We start from the raw sequence: 19,573 nt of genomic DNA on the forward strand, positions 1-19,573 counted from the left end.
TTTTAAAATTAAAGTGACTGAAGGTGAATAAATAACTGTAAGTGACTAAAAGTGAGTAAAGTGTTGGTAGTATAAGAGTGTAGTTTATGTTTCTGTGGGAAATGTTCTTATCACTGGAGTTAAAAAGCAGAGCTGCTTTGGGGACAAAGGTGGCGCTCCTCCTCCTCTCAGTCCTGCAGGAAATGCAGCGGAGGCGTCGCCCAGAGGGGAGCCATTGAAATGCAGGGTGAAGAATGTGAGAGGGGTCGTTGATGATTTTGGCTGCGTGTCTAAGGGCCTGTTGATGAAAACCTGCCAGAGTTCTGACAGGCAGGCCAATGATTTTAGAGCACACTGATGCTGCAGTCTGTTCCTGTATGAAGGCTGAGGGAGTGGGACCAGCAGGTGATGGAGAAGGTCATGATGCTTTCAGGAAGACGTAGTAAAAAGTCATCATGATGGGTGTGCTGACTCCAAAGGAGTTGAGTTTCCTAAGGAGGTTTAGCCACCATGTCCCCTGCATGCTGGTAAGGCCTGGTTAACACACACATCAGCGTGAACAAAGTGGGAAATGTGTTTCTTCTAATTTTGTTACCATTTTTATTTAAGAAAAAAGCATTAAAAGTGCCAGGACACGTGTAAGTAAGTAAATGCCAAACACAGCTTCTTATCATTGCAAACTCTTATGGCTGCAAATGTTTTACAATAAAAGCAAACGTAAGCATTTGTGAAAACAACGAAACAGCTCAATGATTTGCTAAATTTGTACTGTAGCATCCATCCAGAGGGTTTCCCAGGTTTTCACTAATGCTGCTAAAAAAGCTGCATGTACATGTTAGCAGGCGTAACAGGCCCCGGGATGATGGACAGTGTGCACCAGCTGGTTAGAACAAAGGAAATAATCAAATAAAATCATCGTTTTATTTCATCAACACACATAAAGGCCAGTTCACAAAAACTGACAAGCATTAGCTAACAGCTAACATGTAAAGGACGTGTGCAGGAGCCTGGATGCAGTTTGTGGAGTTTATATGATCAACATAGTTTTTGGGTTAAAGGTTAAAACTATAAAGTTATGGCTCACTTGCTTAGAGTTGTATTATATGGGAAGCAGTGCTTACAGACTGACATAGTTGGATTTCTTTTGCTTCAAATGTATGCTTTTATTTTGATAGTCTGGCAGAGACAGGAAGTTAGCTGCCTCTCAGTCTCTCTGTTTGAACTGAACTTTGTAAGACTTTGATCCTTCTGGATTCAGGCACGTGTAGCTGCTCTGGACATTTGTACGGAAATATTTAAAACTGGACTCCTGCTGATTTTTGGAGAAACAGGGACTCAGTGGAGCGTTGAGCTGAGGCTTCATTCACTGCAAAGCTACAAAGTGCATTCATTTATCTTAACAAGCAAAGTTGATGTGATGTGACTGAAAAAACAAATATTTCTATGTTTCTGAACTTTCATCAGCTTGCTGAGCAGAAACATCTATGAAGAGTCCAGTCAGTGATTATTACTCATTAGAAGGGAAGATGAAGAATCCTGGTGTTGGAAGCTCACACTGTCTGCACTGTGCATGCAAAGTCCACTGAATGAATGAACCAGTGAATGTAGGAAGTGCCCACTGTTTCTGTAAGTATGGGAGGACCCACCTCTCTCTGCAGATGTCCCTGACACAGGCGGCCCTGGCCAGGATCTGCTCCCACTGGGCGTCCCTCCCCAGCACCGTCCTGCTGGCTCATTAGACGCTGCAGCTCTGGGTAGACCCGGTCCTTACAGACATGACCAAAGCAGCACACAATCAAAGACAAACAGAATCTTTGAACACATGAATATGACATTTATAGTAATGCCTTATTATTGCAAACCTGTTTTTTCCACAGAGCGGTCATGAGGCGCAGTCCCACTGCTCTCAGCTTGGGGGAGCCGGCCAGCATGTGCAGACTGTGCAGCACGATCGGGAAGCACAGCTGGAATATTACAGCACATATGATCAGAGCCAAGTTTACAAGAGAAACACACGGTTACAGCTGAAGAAGGCAGATGTTAGACGATGACTGCTGGTTTGGAGAGTCCAGCTCACTGACAGAGTGCTTTATACTACAGAGCACTGCATCTATCCCACACAGAGGCTGCTGTGGTGGAGTCCAATCCCAGCTCCTACAAACTGGGTACAAGAAACACTGTCTGTGTTCACACAGAGAAAACTGTGTGGAAGACGTGGGAATTTCTCTTTGCTCCTTTGTCAAAGTGCTAAACATCGAGAGGGGAACATTTCAGTTATGTGCACAAACTGATTTACCAACATTATCCACACACAGTGTCCTGCTAATGGTGCTAATATTTAGCACAGTTTGTTTAATGCAGTGTTTGAATTGTTGCTCTTGATATTGTGCCATTCATTTGTGCACAGAGATGGCATCACAGAGATTTGATGGACATCAGTCTGATCTCTGCTTTTACACTGATAAACCTCAAACACATCTTTGTTTATTAGGTTCATTTCAGGACCACAGACAGCGCAGGACGATCAGCTGTGCTTTATGGATCTACATAAACTCAGCTGCATTTGATGTGACAGACATGAGCTGTAGATCACAGATACACACACCCCATCAGCACAGATGTGTTAGTGGTGCTGTTAACACCAGCTGGAGACATTTACAGTTTGTTTTATCCCTCAGGTGTTGTCTAAATACAAGAATGTATGTGTAGGTAAAATACAGTGGGTTGCAAAAGTATTGGGCCCCCTTGAACTTTCCCACATTTTGTCACATTTCAGCCACAAACATGAATCAGTTTCATTGAAATTCCACGTGAAAGACCAACACAAAGTGGTGCACACGTGAGAAGTGGAACGAAAATCATACATGATTCCAAACATTTGTTACAAATCAATAACTGCAAAGTGGGGTGTGTGTTCAGCCGCCTTTGGTCCGAGTGCAGTCAGTTGCCCATAGACGTTGCCTGATGAGTGCTAATTACTAAACAGAGTGCACCTGTGTGTAATCTAATGTCAGTACAAATACAGCTGCTCTGTGACGGCCTCAGAGGTTGTCTAAGAGAATATTGGGAGCAACAACACCATGAAGTCCAAAGAACACAGCAGACAGGTCAGGGATAAAGTTACTGAGAAATTTAAAGCAGGCTTAGGCTACAAAAAGGTTTCCCAAGCCTTGAACATCCCACGGAGCACTGTTCAAGCGATCATTCAGAAATGGAAGGAGTATGGCACAACTGTAAACCTACCAAGACAAGGCCGTCCACCTAAACTCAGGCCGAACAAGGAGAGCGCTGATCAGAAATGCAGCCAAGAGGCCCATGGTGACTCTGGACGAGCTGCAGAGATCCACAGCTCAGGTGGGGGAATCTGTCCATAGGACGACTATTAGTTGTGCACTGCTGTCAGGGACCAAGCAGTAAAGCATAAAGGACACAGGTGGTTTTAATTCAAAAAAGGGGTTTTATTGACCCAAAAATATGAAAATATATTTAACAAAGCCAAAACTTGAAACCTGGCCCCACCTTATCATGCGAATTCCTGAGATCAGATGGCCCAGGATGTGAGTGGGCGTTAAGGCGTCTGGGAAGGGATCTCAAAACTGGATTATAGATGGCAGAGAGTTGGTGTCGTAAACCCCCGCCTCTGTTCAAAGATGGTCGCTCACAGTAGACATAGATGGCTTCTTTCACTCCTCTTTCAAACCATCTGTCCTCTCTGTCCAAAATGTGAACATTGGCATCCTCGAAAGAGTGTCCTTTATCCTTAAGATGCAGATGGACTGCTGAGTCTCGTCCTGTGGAGGTGGCTCTTCTGTGTTGTGCCATGCGCTTGTGAAGTGGCTGTTTGGTCTCTCCAATGTAGAGGTCTGGGCATTCCTTGCTGCACTGTACAGCATACACCACTCAGGAATTCGCATGATAAGGTGGGGCCAGGTTTCACAATGAACTCACCCGAAACTCTTGCTGATTGGGGCCCACACCCAGTTTCACACCTTGTCTCAGAGGATCATCAGGGGGTCCTTTTGTCCCTCTGTGGGGGGTTACTCCCACTAGGTTTATATCTGGGACTCTCCACCATTTGACCTTAGAACTGAAGAAGCTTCTCGGATGAGAGGTGAAACGTCTTCAAGTAACTTAAAGAAGTCCAGACGCCTTTCTTTGCAAGCTCCTTTGACTACGATGACCTGGATGACTGAGAACCTTCACAGACATAAAGCTGAGCGATGACACGTTTAATGCTGTCGAGCCAAAAACATCACTTTGAATCAACATCACTGCAGTAAATCATCATTTAGGCTTCATAGTGGTTAGCTTCTGGCTTTTCCTGTAACAAAGACCTGCTGCTGCACGTTTAACATGACAAGTACGAGCGAGCAGAGATCTCCAGAGGACTCAAATATGCCAACAACCTTCAACCAGTGCATCCAAACACCAGTGTGTGCAGCACTCTGGGAGCAATTAGAGCAGAAGGTGAATCCTCTGGGGCCCGGTGCACGCTTGAGTAATGAGGGGTAAACTTCACACTTCATCTGCAGCTAGTGACTCCAACACAAGTCCAGAGGGAGGTCTGTCCCCTTAGAGCACTCCCTAACCTCGCCCTTTATACGGCAGCAGATCAGCAGCAATCACACAGCAGTGACAGCTTTTATCTTCCTGCTGATCTGAACCATTTCAAAGTCATGTGTTGGTGCCAAAACACCAGGTTATCAACATGTGTTTCCTGCTCTTAGAAAGACAAACACAAGCTAGCTGCCTTACATACAACATATCTACATGTCAGAGGGAACAACATGCATTACTTTATATTCAGTCCACAGATTTAAGAGAACAGTTGTGTGGGTTATCTACCTGGCAGGGGTCGGCAGCAGCGACAGCCTGGCTTGCTTTCAAAGCCAGCTGGCAGATGTTTTCCTGACCCATGATGATGAGATAAGTCACAATCAGGACAAGAGAGGAGGACAGGCGCTGGCTGGACGACAGGGCGGAGCTGACCGCCAACAGCCAATCGGTCGCTGCTGCTGGATTGTTGGCCACTTTGCGCAGTACCGACAAATAGGGATGGGTGTTGATAAGATTTTCACGATTCCGGTTCCATTTTCGATTCTTTATCGATTCTGTTTAAAAAAGGAGAACACTAAGGTCGATTAGCTTAGAACTTTGTTTTATATCTTCTCTTTGAACAAGATAAATAAATAAATTAATTAACATAAATTATTCTGTAGCAATTACACAAGAATATCCAGTAATGTCCCTGCCTACAATTAAACACATTCACTTACCGAAAATCGGTGCAAGCCTTTGACCACAAACTGAGTCACTGCTCGGTGACGTTCGTCTATCCTGGCCTGAAAGGAGACGCTACCGGCAGACTGCAGCGAGAACTGCCAGCGTCTGAGCCAGACTCTGTCTGTCTCATCATGGTCACCTAAATGCACAGTGATGGCAGGTTTGTAATAAGGCAGATCGCGCTAACATAATATGCACTGTTAGTTGATTATTTACCTGCCGCATTAACGGGAGAGGACGTGCAAATGTTACCGCTGCTGCTGGGTTGAGATTCACGAGTCCGGAGCGGAATTAAAAACACGACATTCATTTAAAGTTATCGTGTGTTATAATATATATAATATATATAATATAATATATATATAATATATATAATATAAAGTTCTTCCTCTCAAACAAATATTCCCAAATGTTTGTCCCAAACAAAGGAAACCAAGATTACCCTTCAGCCATCCACCCACGAACTAAACAACACTTTGGTTTTCTTATATATTTTAATAAGAATTTATGCTTCTTGATGTTATGCAAACGGAATATTTTGCACAAATAGAAATTCTCTTTGAGTTGGACTGAATGAATTTCACTTAACCTGTGTCGAGGAGGGAAATTATTTTACTGCTATTGTTAAATAATTGTCATTGCATTAATAATATAATCTGCAGCATGGATATTGCATTCCAAGGTTTAAACAGTGTCTCTTTCAGAAAGACTGAGTTGCAGGCTGACAGGAAGTTGTATGTAGAAAGAAGCAGGAAGTTATTTTGAGCCGCAGGCTAAGACGAGGCTTTAACAATGTAACAGATAGCTTTAAGAAGGCCTTAAGCAGTTATGACTATTTTATACACAATGCATATCTGTGCTTATTAAAGAGTTGGAGCTCGGTCAATTAATTGGGGGTCGGAAGCTTTGTTCGGCGCGATGTTCGGACAATCTATTGTGCAAGTGACTTGGAGCCATAGAAGGAATCGCAATACATGCTTACAAAACACTTATATATCAGATCATTTTATATTAAGGTTTTAGTAGAGGTTCTTGATTAAAACATTTATTTAGTAGAAGACATACACATAGTCTCAGTGAGCTTCTGGTCTGGTAAAAGGTCAGAAGTGCAACAGGTGAATTGAGAAAGAGCATTTGAGGACGAGACACAGACAGTAGGTGAAGAGGTGACACAAAGAGCATGTGAGGTCAACACACACACACACACACACACTTTAAATTAGATTTATTTAGAGGAGAGGTTAGTTATGTTTGGCTGTAACTGCAAAATTGTCTTGGTAAAAGAGGAACCGTTTCTTGGTGTCTCGGCAAGAAAGAGGAACAAGACAAGAACTGAAAGGTAGACAGGAAGGGCTAGTCATGAAAATAGAAGATGATTTTCTAGGTGAAAAGTCATGATGATGTTGATCTGATCTATGTATAAAATGTATCTGTGACGCATGAAGGGGCGTCAGTAAACAAACCCTGATGCTATAAAATATCTGTTCATGCTTTGATTAAGTCGAAGACTACTTCCTGTCTGCGTACAGAGTTGTCTTCCCACGCGTGTATTCATTAAAATCATCGTTTGACTTCACCCGGCCGGATTGGTGTGGTTATTCTTCGATCACCTCTTGTACCCTTGTACCCTGACCTGTAAATGTCACATAGTGACTGAGGAAGGTGTTTCACCTTATGAGATGACAGTGTGGTCCGAGATTGAGCTGCATGAGCTAAATGCCTATATACAACGTTGTCTATTTCTATTTCAAGGCTTAAAGGAGATGACTGAGCATGAAAATGATCCAAATTGGGAGCCCACAGAGGCCGCCCACTTTGCTCAGGTTATGGTAGAGTCGGTACTAGACGGTTTTGATTCTGATATGCTTGCTTGGGAAATAATGTAATTATCTGTGGAGATGTCTCCAAGCGATTAGTAGATTTAAAGGAGACAAATGTGCTTGAGAGTGCGTGGTTGAAATTGTATGTGTGCGTGTGCGTTTGATATGTGGGAGCCTTCTCGGGCAGCGATTTTTTTGTTAAAACTGTGGCAGGCTGTGCAACATGGAGAAAGCTTTGACATAATGTCATAAAGGTGATTTCTTGGTTTTAGACTTATTAGTACGGGACAAGTTGAGGGACCCTTGAGGGTGTGTTGCTGTAAAGTATATAAGGGACGCGCACCGCCGTTAATGGGTTTAAAATAAATGAAAAAACACTAATCCGAGGAACTATTGGAGAGGTAAGTATACGGAGGTGAGCGCGTTGCGCATAAGGGTTGCTGGTGTCATATATTAACACTTTGAGGGCGAATAATTTTGATTGAGTGTCAACGCTTGAGAACGCGAGGACAGCGTCTAAAGTGCTGGGTTAAACTTTGTGTATCACCGAGCAGGGGAAGAGGAGCCAGTGGTTGCGAGAACAGCGAGACGAAGATTGAAACCGAAAGTTAAGCGTGTCTGGGTGACCTAGACCAAGAAGGTGGAGTCGACCAACGCCATTGGAAGAGGTAAGTCTGTGTTTCAGAGAATGGCTGACAGCTCGGGTGCAACACCTAGTGGGAAAAGGGGATGCAAACCTCTGAAGGATCAGCTTGAACAGCTTAAGAAAGCTATTCGTTTGGCTTCACCTGGAGCACTAAAATCAGCAGAGAAAGAGTGCCAAGCGATGGAGGTTGAGGTAAGCAAACTTATTACATCCCAACAGAAAGGGCTGGGTGATAAAATACCTCTGAGCTTGGTGTTAAAAACTGAAGGAGAAGTGTATGGACAAATGCATGAGGCCCTACGTGCGTCCATAGAGGCATTAACGGCATTGGAGGTTATAAAACAGAGAGTAATGCAGGGAGGGCCAGAAGAGGAGAATGAAGACCGTGCGACGTCATCAGAAGAAGAAGACGATGAGGAGGACGAAGATGGAGGAGCTGAACCCCAACCAAGTACAAGCCTAATTTTGAGGAAAAGAAGTGTGAAGAGAGACCAAGCACAGAGACAGCCCATATTTAAGAGCTCAAAGGGGAAAGGAAAGTTGAGGAAGAGTAGAAGAGTGAGTTTTGAACAAGGAGCTCCTGACCCTGGTTTAAGTCTGCCTCTGATAGCAGGTCCAAAGAACGAACCAGTTTATCGCGCCTATAAGGTGAGAGATTTGGAAGCATTGGTTAAACCACTTCCACCAATAACCAAGGGAGAACATTGGGAAGGAGAAGAATTAGCGCTGGGCGACTTTCGCACTTTGGCCGGACGTTGTATGCTGGGTGGTGGGTTAGCAGATGTAGAGCAGATAGCTCAAACAACCAGATATGCAAATGACCTGAAATATCATGAGGTGCAGAGTGACTTAGCAGATGCAGTTCGGGAGAAGGACCCAACTCCTAACTTTGGAGCCATTCCAAAAATTATTTGGGATCCTAAAAACACACCCAGAGAGTGTTTAGCTAAAGCAAAGGAACAATGGTTGTTAGGAACAGGAATACATCCGGGGAAGGAGGGTGAAAGTAGAGCGTGGTTTCGTTCGGCAGTGCTGGCAGGGCTGCCCAACCAGGTTGCAGTTGACTTGGAAAAGAACCCAGATTTTGCCGTTGCAGACTCGGTGCAGGGGGAGAGGCATGTGACCCACAGACTTCAGCAGGAACAGGATTTGGCAAACAAACAAAAGAAAGAGTTGGAGGAGGCACAGGCGCAGCTGGTAAAGATACAGCTGACGGAGGTGAGAAACAAGGCAGGTGATAGAAAGAAAGAGGATAAAGAGAGCGCAAGGAAAATAATGGTGGCAGGGTCTCAGCCCGATCCTGTGCCTGACTGGTCAGATCAGGATCCGGGTCTCTACCCTGATGATCGTTGGCCCGCCAATGCACCAAGGCAGCGTCAACCCGTAGGGAATTGGGGGACCGGTGGACCGCAGAGAGGGCGTGGTGGATCCGTGAGGGGAGGACAAAGGGCTCGGAATCCGGGGAATCCTGGCAGTGTGTCTTGGACTGGCTGTTACAGCTGTGGAGCAGAAGGACACTGGTCCCGAGAATGCCCTGAATCGCAGCGAAATTATCAGAGGCGAGGCTATCAACCCCAGGCACGAGGAGGCCCAAGACAAAGAGTTGCTTACAGGGGAGCACATCAAGCTCCAAACCCGAATGCAGCACCAGCCCCCCAGTACCCAGTAGCCGACTGGGGCTGGGAGGGGGAGCAATACTGATGGAGCCCGGAGAAACTGAACAGCGTGGGGACGGCAGAACCTATGCTGTCAATGATGATGATCCAGCATTGACATAGCTGGGAAAACAGACTTTGAAGCACCAATATGTGGTGTCCTGACAGGTGCCTGGAAAATCTCATGGGCAGGGACCTGCTTGTGAAACTGGGATCACCTTCAAAGACTCAATATCTAGTCCAGAACTCTGAACAACCCACTGCCGAAATCTACTGGGGGAGGCTAGTGGAAGAAGGCATTTTGAGACATTATCAGCTATGGAAACCCTGGGTAATGAGCCTGGCCGTCTATTCCCCCCCGCGAGATCCTTTCCACGTTACACTCTTTTATGATAGGGAAGATAATGATATCTATCGGGAACAGTTCCAGTCTGATCTTGAGGGACAGACGTGGAATGTGCAAACACATAACATTTATGTTGGACCAGAAGGTGTGGCCGCGGCTGTGAAATTTACTGATGAACAACTGCCTTGGTACAATGTGGGAGAGGATTCAGCCCCTCACATTACATTGGCGGTCCACGAGGGTCATGGGCCAAGAGATCTGGGACCAATGGTCAAGCGGGCGCTGGACAACGCATGCTGGCAAGGCACCCAAATTCCAAATGTCTGGTATGCACCAAAATGTAAAATATATCGCATAACTTGTTTGTCCAACGATGCAGTGATCTTGGAACGTAAAGAAATCTCCAGAATACATGGCAGGGAAAGAATGGATCGTCCTGATGCAGTAGCTGAGCTCTCAAAGTTGCCTGGTACTTTGTGGTCCGCAGGGCCCACAGATGTAGGTCTAGCTAACTGTTCGCCTGTCCTGTTCCGGCTGAAGTCTGACATACCATTTAACAGACCATAATAGAAGCACAAAACTGAAGACCAAAAGTGGTTCACATGTATTGACCTAGCGAATGCATTCTTTTGTCTCCCACTGCACGAGTCACTCAGAGACATTTTCTCATTCACATACAGAGGCCGCAAATTTAGGTACACACGCCTACCACAAGGCTTTGCACTCTCACCAGGAATTTTTAATCAGGTGTTGAAAGAGACATTGTCCCCATGTCAACTGCCAGGGGGCTGTACATTAATAGAGTATGTTGATGATCTTCTTATTGCAGCCCCGTCAGCAGCGGCCTGTACGGCAGCATCGCTCGTGGTGTTGAACAGATTGGCGGAGTGTGGCTTCAAAGTGAGCAAAGAAAAACTGCAGTTGGTCCGGCCAGAGGTAACATTCCTGGGCCGGGTGATCGCACACAGATCAGTGGGGTTAATGAACACACACAGAGACCAAATTCTGACACATCCAAAACCAAGAACTGTGAAGGAGTTGCTTTCCTTTCTTGGCTTGACAGGTTACAGCAGGCAGTTCATTCCGAACTATGCGGGTAAAACGGCCCCTTTAAGGGACCTGATCAAGAAAGTTGGTGTTCGAAATCTGAAGGCTGAATTGCCTTGGACGCCGGACACAGAGACAGCGTTCATTTCACTAAAACAGGATTTGTCAAGAGCCACAGATCTGGCCACACCTAACTATGATGAGGCATTTTATCTTGATGTTTCAGAAACAAAGGGAGTTGTGAATGGTGTGTTGTTTCAGAAAAAAGGGGGAGGTAGGGATGTACTTATGTATGTCAGCATAAGATTAAATTCAACAGAAGCAAGGCATCCCACATGCACACAACACGCAGCAGGAGTAGCAAAGATAATTCAGAAAACAGCACATATAGTGAGGGAACACCCACTGAAAGTGCTTACTACACACAGTGTAGTGGCCTATGTGAACTCACAGGCATTCACAATGACTCCACTGACGCAACAAAGGTTCAGCAAAATTTTAGAGGCGCCAAATCTGATATTCACACATGAAGGAATAAATATGGCAGACCTAATGGGGTCAGGAGAACCACATGACTGTATTAAGAAAGCCCAGGTTGAAGGAAAAATCGAGGGACAACAGTCGGCCCAGAGAGCTGAAGTGATAGCCCTAACTCGAGCCCTGAGGTTGGCTAAAAACATGAGAGTGAACATCTACACTGACTCAGCATATGCGTTTGGAGCAGCTCATGTGGAACTGGCTCAGTGGAAGGGAGCCGGGTTCAGAACGGCCACTAATGCACCCATCTGTCACAAAAGGCCCTGGAGGACCCAGACGAGGTAAGTATTATAAAATGCAAAGGCCACTCACAAGCAGACAGTATGGTGGCAAGAGGAAATCAGAAAGCTGACGAAGCCGCAAAGGAAGCAGCGGGCTACAAAGGACAGAGACAACTGGTGCAGGTAACCCCAGAAGAGGAGGTTAGCACTAACAGCATGGAAGAAGTTAGACAGGCTCAGGAGGAGACATCCCCAGAGGAAAAGGGGGTGTGGGAAAACAAAGGAGCCTGGCAAGATGGCGGTTTGTGGAGGGGGCCAGATGGGCGTCCCGCTTTAACGGCCAAAATGGCGGAACAAAAGGTGAATGAGGCTCACGGGCTTGGTCACGTGGGAGTGAAACAGATGGAGAGAAATTTGTGCCGATGGTGGCATCCTGATTTGAGAAGGATGATACTGGAAAAGGCCAGAACGTGCCTAATTTGTGGGGCACACAACCCAAAGCCAGCAGTAAAACCTGAAGCTGGTAAGTTTCTCATGCCAGAAAGGCCAGGAGAAGAGGTCGTGATTGATTATACCGACATGATTGATACAGGCCCAGGTGGGGTGAGGTATTTGTTGGTGTGTGTGGATGTTTTGACTGGATGGCCCGAAGCATGGGCGACCAAATGTGAAGACGCGAAAAGCGTGATTAAGTGCTTAATCAATCATTACATTCCAAGGCATGGGTTTCCCAAGAGAATTAGATCAGACAATGGTACTCACTTCAAGAATAAAGATTTGCAAGAGGTAGAGAGGATGTTGGGAGTGCAACATAAGTTCGGGACGGTCTTTCATCCTCAATCTCAAGGAAAGGTAGAGAGGATGAACCTAAATTTGAAAAACAAGTTGGCTAAAATTTGTGCGCAGACAGGGCTAAATTGGGTCGCAGCCCTGCCCATTGCTTTGATGACCATAAGATGTTTATGATGATGTTAACTTTGTATTTCAGGTGCAGTTATAACTATTTTATACATATTGCATTTTGTGCTTTTAAAGGAGTTGTGGCTCAAATTTGTCTCTGGAGGGTCACGAGCCTTTGGCTAGCGCTATGATTAGCCAATCTACTGTGAGGATAATATGAGTTCATGAAGGATTGCACACGCTTACAGACACAGAGTTAAGAAACACACATGACAGTATTGATTCCAGGCAAAAGGCCCTAAATTCATTTAGCTTTTAACTGAACTTAAAGAAGGACCAAAGAGGAAGGAAAGCATATATTTTGGTTAAGTCTGATACATTAGAATTAGAAGGTATTGTTACATTAAGGGAGCAAAATGAAATAAAAAGGTTATACCAAAACAGGTGATAACATAGGAAATGTGAGGTTTTAAAAGGAAGTTAGTGTTAACACATAGGAGTTGTTTCAAGGCAGCATTTAGCTATGATGAAATGTATACAGGAGTAATTGCTTATATGCTTAAACTTAATTGATTAAAGTGGTTGTTTTCTTTTGGAGTAGATTAACTTGCAGCAGCGACAACTTGTGCACAGGATGTTGATGATCAGATAAGGGAAAGTAGAGCGAGCAACTGGACGTGAAACCAGCGCTTAAAAGAATTTTAAAGTGATGAGTAACGTTGAAGAGTATACATAAATACAAGTCAATAAGTTAAGAATATAATTAGGATCAGGCTTTTGATTAAAGAGTCCCAGATAGGATAAGTTAGGGAGATGCAGGAAAGGTGTTTTGTTTCCTTTGCAGAAGATCGATCTCGGCGACCACAGGAGGGGCGAGGATCCTGGAGATCTCGAGGTTCGAGACCACCAGAGAAGGGTCTGCGTGAGGACACAATGTATTGTGACCTCTGGTGTTCCAGAGGTCAAAAGGGGGAGTGTCGAGGAGGGAAATTATTTTACTGCTATTGTTAAATAATTGTCATTGCATTAATAATATAATCTGCAGCATGGATATTGCATTCCAAGGTTTAAACAGTGTCTCTTTCAGAAAGACTGAGTTGCAGGCTGACAGGAAGTTGTATGTAGAAAGAAGCAGGAAGTTATTTTGAGCCGCAGGCTAAGACGAGGCTTTAACAATGTAACAGATAGCTTTAAGAAGGCCTTAAGCAGTTATGACTATTTTATACACAATGCATATCTGTGCTTATTAAAGAGTTGGAGCTCGGTCAATTAATTGGGGGTCGGAAGCTTTGTTCGGCGCGATGTTCGGACAATCTATTGTGCAAGTGACTTGGAGCCATAGAAGGAATCGCAATACATGCTTACAAAACACTTATATATCAGATCATTTTATATTAAGGTTTTAGTAGAGGTTCTTGATTAAAACATTTATTTAGTAGAAGACATACACATAGTCTCAGTGAGCTTCTGGTCTGGTAAAAGGTCAGAAGTGCAACAGGTGAATTGAGAAAGAGCATTTGAGGACGAGACACAGACAGTAGGTGAAGAGGTGACACAAAGAGCATGTGAGGTCAACACACACACACACACACACACTTTAAATTAGATTTATTTAGAGGAGAGGTTAGTTATGTTTGGCTGTAACTGCAAAATTGTCTTGGTAAAAGAGGAACCGTTTCTTGGTGTCTCGGCAAGAAAGAGGAACAAGACAAGAACTGAAAGGTAGACAGGAAGGGCTAGTCATGAAAATAGAAGATGATTTTCTAGGTGAAAAGTCATGATGATGTTGATCTGATCTATGTATAAAATGTATCTGTGACGCATGAAGGGGCGTCAGTAAACAAACCCTGATGCTATAAAATATCTGTTCATGCTTTGATTAAGTCGAAGACTACTTCCTGTCTGCGTACAGAGTTGTCTTCCCACGCGTGTATTCATTAAAATCATCGTTTGACTTCACCCGGCCGGATTGGTGTGGTTATTCTTCGATCACCTCTTGTACCCTTCCTCAATATTGAATCTTAACACCTGATAATAATATTGATAATAATAACAATTATTTATTACATATACTAAACAATGAGGGGATGAGCAGCATCAGTAAACACATATTGTTTTTGAATACTATTAATATACTAACACAGTAACCCAAGCCCCTCCCCAAACACACCCAGTCCCACCCACCTGCTGTTACCATAACGATAAGCCAGGCTGTACTGTCCATCTGCTACCAGCAGCCTGTTTACTGGCTCCCAAAAACAGGAACAGGTAAGTCAGCACCTGTTCATCTTATCAACAGCTTATTTACTACAATATGTAGAACAGAGTTACTGACCAGTCAGAGCAGCGTGACAGTGCACACACACACGCACACACACACACACACACACACACACACACACACACACACACACACACACACACACACACATCACTGCACTTTAAATATGAACACTTTCAAACGTGTCACCAACATAAAGAAAGCCTTCATTACATTTTAGGTGATGCTGAAAATAAGCTCAGTCCTGTTTCATGGCTGTGAATGGTTTGAAAGTCTGAAACCAAACAGTGCCAGCGGTTTCTACAGGATGTTGCCTATACAGCAAACAATACAGGCTGTGCTGTAATGCTAGGTCTGCACTAGCAATACAAGCCAGAACAATGCATGAGCACGATGCTTTAGAAATGACACCACGGAGGCTTTGCTGTGCAACACTCAGACTGCACGAGCCCGATGGGCCTGACGGGCCGCGGCTTTTTGGGAGAGCACTCAGCGGCACAGTGGCAGCCTGTGATTGCTGTGGTGGAGCCCTGAGGTCATCACAGTCGGGGCTTTGATGGGCAGAGCTTTGACTTTTCTGTGTAAGTACATGAGATTTATGGCAGTTACTTTTCATTTTGATATGTTCTCGTTTATTCTTGTGTTAGTTTATAGAAATGCTTTAGTCACTCTGGGGTCACCACAGCAGGAAGCTCCATTTGTTTCATATGGCAGCTTTTATTTTTTAAAGCTTCTTATTTGCCTTTAAAAAGTGGCTTTGTCACTTCCTGAGCCAACGTGTTACCATGACACTAAGGAGGCACACTGGGAATACTGGGAATACAGTTTTAGACCTGAGGCATCATCTGCAAAGGATTTTCATCAAGGTATTAAAAACAATCTTTATATTTAAAATGAATCTGTCCAATAAATGTGGTGAGAGCATTAAAATATTTATGAGAAATGAAAGCAATACTTTTGTTAAAGCTTCAAATCTGTACTTGAATCATGATTTAAACTGTGGTTGTGAACAGGGAATAAAATGATGTAATGAGGTGATGTTGCTCCTCCTCACCTCAGAGACATGTGATCAGTCTGGATGAAACTTTATATGAACTTACATGACGTGTACATTGTTGTTTCCAAATGCATTTTGCTAAACTATTTTAGTACTGTGGCAGTGTGTTGTCATGTACATCTATCAATAAGTGTTCAAACAGAGATGCTAACAGTGCCTGATTACGTTATCTTATATAAGAAATATGTAGCTTTCAAAGAGAACACATGGTGATAGATGATGAAGTCTCCCAGCAGCCCTCCTACTGCAGTGTTACTGGGATACGGCTCAGAGACACCTGATCCAGTTCTAACAATAAGCTTTAGAGAAAAAACACGAAAATTACAGTTTTTGCCCGTTGCTTGAACACTACAAACCCATGCTTAGACTAAAGTAACACAACGTGAAGCTGTTGTTACCATACCTCAAACACATGTACCCCTACCTTAAACAAAAGCGCTGCTTTGCACCCCAGTACCAATTATGCAACACTCCTACTCCTTTATGCAACACACCTACTCCCTCATGCAACACACATGGTCCTGCATGCTACACTCTATTTCATACATAAGACACTTCGCTCACAAAATGAAATCTCAGGGTGCCATTCGGAAAACACATGTATCCAAAATACAAAACACATCGGGTAATTGCAACCACTCAAATACACACCTGAAGGCACCTACTTGCAAAACCGAACACCAATTAGCCAACTACAAAAAGCCCTCAGCGTAGCCATTCCAAAACTTTGCAAGCATGGATGGAGGGAGAGCAAGAGGATATTTACCCCGGTGCCTAGCGGGAGAGGACATTGCTTGCGATGTTGATGAGGTCCTGTGGCCAGACCCCAACAGACGGCGGGATCCATGAGCCCACTTATGCACAATTGTCATGGTTTTTTGTGTTTACAGTATAGTGTTTTTTCTATTGCAGTACTATTGTGTTGTTGTTGTTTTATTTGCTGTACCTGTATTCATGGTACTGCAATGTACAGTATTGAGTAGGTCTATTTGCGTTTATGGTTGTTTGGAAATGTGTCTCCTGTAAATGTGCCTTCTGAATAAACAATGGGAATCAAGGACTGCAGTGTTTTATGTACAGCAGACTAGTGTGTTCCCCCTGATCTGTGAGTGTTTGCATATGATGCAAGTATGTGTCATTTTGTCAACAGAGTTACATTTTGACAAAGGAATGTTAGGTTTTGACAGCAGAGTTTAGGTTTTGGGAGTAGAGTTCCAATTTGGCACAGATGTGAATAGTATATTTCCCAGTGTTGTGTCATGTGTACTTGTGTGTACAGTTTTGGCACAGCGAGCGGGGTTTTGCAAAATGTGTTCAAGCAGTGGGCAAAAACTGTAAATGGGGAGTCTCATGAATCCAAGCTGGGAGCTGGTCCACAGGAGACGGGCCACTGAGAGACAGCTGAAGGCACTGCCTCCTATTCTACCTAGCAACAACAAATAAGGCTGCAGTCTGAGGAGGGAGTGCTCTATCAGTATAACTTTGTACTACAAGCTTTTTAAGAGACGACAGAGGCTGATTATTCGAGGCCTCGTCTGTCAGAAGGAGGACTTTAAATCTTGGATTTAACAGGGAGTCAGTGAAGAGGAGCTAATATGTGACAGATATGCTCTCTTTCTACTTCCTGTTGGTACTCGTGCTGCAGCGTTTCAGGTTAACTGGAGGCTTTGAGGCTTTTCATGGCACTTGTCTGATAACACTGACTCACAATCGTGCAGCTAGAATCACTCTCAGCTTAGTTCACAGACCTACGTGGTTGTTTGTGCACACTGAATGATATATTCTGCTCAAAGATGGCTCCTCACAGCTTCACTGCAGGCCACGATGATGCTGTTTCTAAGAGTTTTAGGGCCGAGCACAACAGCCTGTCTGGATTTAGAAGCAGGAAATTAGAGGTCACCAGGTCTTTTAGGTCTCTGTGATCAACAAATCACAACAACAGTCACGTGAAGGCACAGACCACGAAGTACAGAGAAAATCCCACTAACCGCTCAACCCCAATGAGCAAGCCCTCGGCCACAGCAGGAAGGAAAATCTCCCTTTTAGCCGAAACAGACTGGAGGACGGGCAGACGTCTGACCGACTGGTGGAGAGGGAGGGACTCACATGGTGGATACTCATCTCTCACAGACGGTGAGAGGACAAAGACAAAAGTGTCACCTCATATCAGGCGGCACCTCCAGGGCTGAAAACTGAAACCTGTGCAGAAGTGCCAAAAACTGCAATTCCCCTAACGGCCCCTGGAGCCTGCATCCAAAAGTGAGACAACCCCAACAGCCCCCTATATGAGCACTGTCACAGTTTACAGCTGTAGCTTTTTACCAGGCCTCACCTCTGCCCATCCAAGTGACCCACCTGTGTCACACACACTGTGAAGCTGAGCAGTGTGTCACTATGAAAGCTCTGCTTCTTCCATGGTTTATATACACATGCTGTGTGGATCTGTGTCTGAAGGAGCACAATACATTGGGACGCACACTCATTGTGTCCCAAGTGTCACTTTCAAACTATAAAATACAAAAATAAAATCAGCAGCGTTGCTCTGTTGGTCTCTAAGAGGACATCAGGCTAACATCTACTGTTATTAAATTAGTGCGACACACCATGATGAGCTGCAGTCACACTGATACAGCCACATAGTACGTGACAGCTCAAATAATTAATCAGGAGTAATCCCCCAGATATATAACAACGCTCAATCTGGAAATGGCAAAGCCGACCACCCAAGACAGAGCAGCATGTTTGTTTCCTGCGGTGCGCAGCTCGTCCTGGTGTTTCCTACATTTCCCACAGGCCAAAGCGCTTCACCACGAAGCTTCCGTACACACGAGGCCATCCACAGTTATCTGGTGATCGTAATACGGAGAAAACTAAACTGTAAAGTCGTCCGGACACAACTTAGCGCTGAACAGGACCTGCTAATAGCAGCTTAGCATCACCACAAGCTAATGCTAACGTTATACAGCTGACGGCAGGTTCACTGTAACAGATACGCGGCTGTAACTGTAACTGCAGCAGGCTAAGAAAGACTAACGAAGCTCAGATGAAGTTATACATGCTGTTCAAAAAACTTTACCTCCTCCAAATCTCATGAACCCATACTTTACTCATAATGCAACATAGAAAACAAATGAGCTCATTGTGAATTTGGTGGCAGCAACATCCCAAAAAGCTTGCAGCATGGCCATGTTTCCAACATCACCTCTACTTTCAACAACCATCCATAAACACCTGGGAACTGAGGAGACCAGGTGCTGGACTTTTCGGAGAGCATCGTTGTCCCATTTTTGTCTGATATAAGGGACAGAGCTGCTCAACAGTCCTGCGGCTTTTCATCTCGTGATGTCACAAATATCATCAAATATCTGGTGCAGAACTTGCGGTCTTCCACTACAAAGCCCTGCTGTAGTGTGCAGCTTAGCAACATCCTCCATAAACATGTAAAATACATCATCTCCATGGGAGCACATGTTGCTCTAAAACCTGTGTATATAATTCAGTCTTGGTTCCTTTCCAAATGTGCAAGGTGCCAATTCCATAGGCACTGATCTAATGCCAACCATCAGAGATGCAGCCTTTTTAAACACTGATAACAAACTTCAGCTCAGACCATTTGGATATGTCAGTGTTCACAGGCAGAACGTGCAGGTGTTCCTAAACCCATGCAATGATTTCCATGACAGCGCGCCACCTGAGTAACAGAAGATCATGTTGGTTTTCAGATCTTTACTAGATTTACCCAGTAAAGATTTTACACTGCAGAACATTATTCTGATATTGTGCCACAGTTTGTAGATGGGT

At 44.3% G+C, this 19,573-nt stretch overlaps 1 protein-coding gene and 1 long non-coding RNA gene across 3 annotated transcripts in view; one reads left to right on the plus strand and one right to left on the minus strand.

Moving 5' to 3' along the window:
- The window catches only part of LOC112432493 (NACHT, LRR and PYD domains-containing protein 12-like), a 773,783-nt gene that overhangs the window by 678,782 nt on the left and 75,428 nt on the right, over nucleotides 1–19,573 (minus strand). The gene's annotated exons all lie outside the window — the stretch shown is intronic.
- LOC143416904 (uncharacterized) lies at nucleotides 10,293–14,393 on the plus strand. The gene is made up of 2 exons (XR_013097152.1): nucleotides 10,293–12,320; nucleotides 12,387–14,393. It is a non-coding gene; the product is annotated as an uncharacterized LOC143416904 (long non-coding RNA).

This window comes from Maylandia zebra, linkage group LG3 (assembly GCF_041146795.1).
Source record: "Maylandia zebra isolate NMK-2024a linkage group LG3, Mzebra_GT3a, whole genome shotgun sequence".
Lineage (NCBI taxonomy): Eukaryota > Metazoa > Chordata > Actinopteri > Cichliformes > Cichlidae > Maylandia > Maylandia zebra.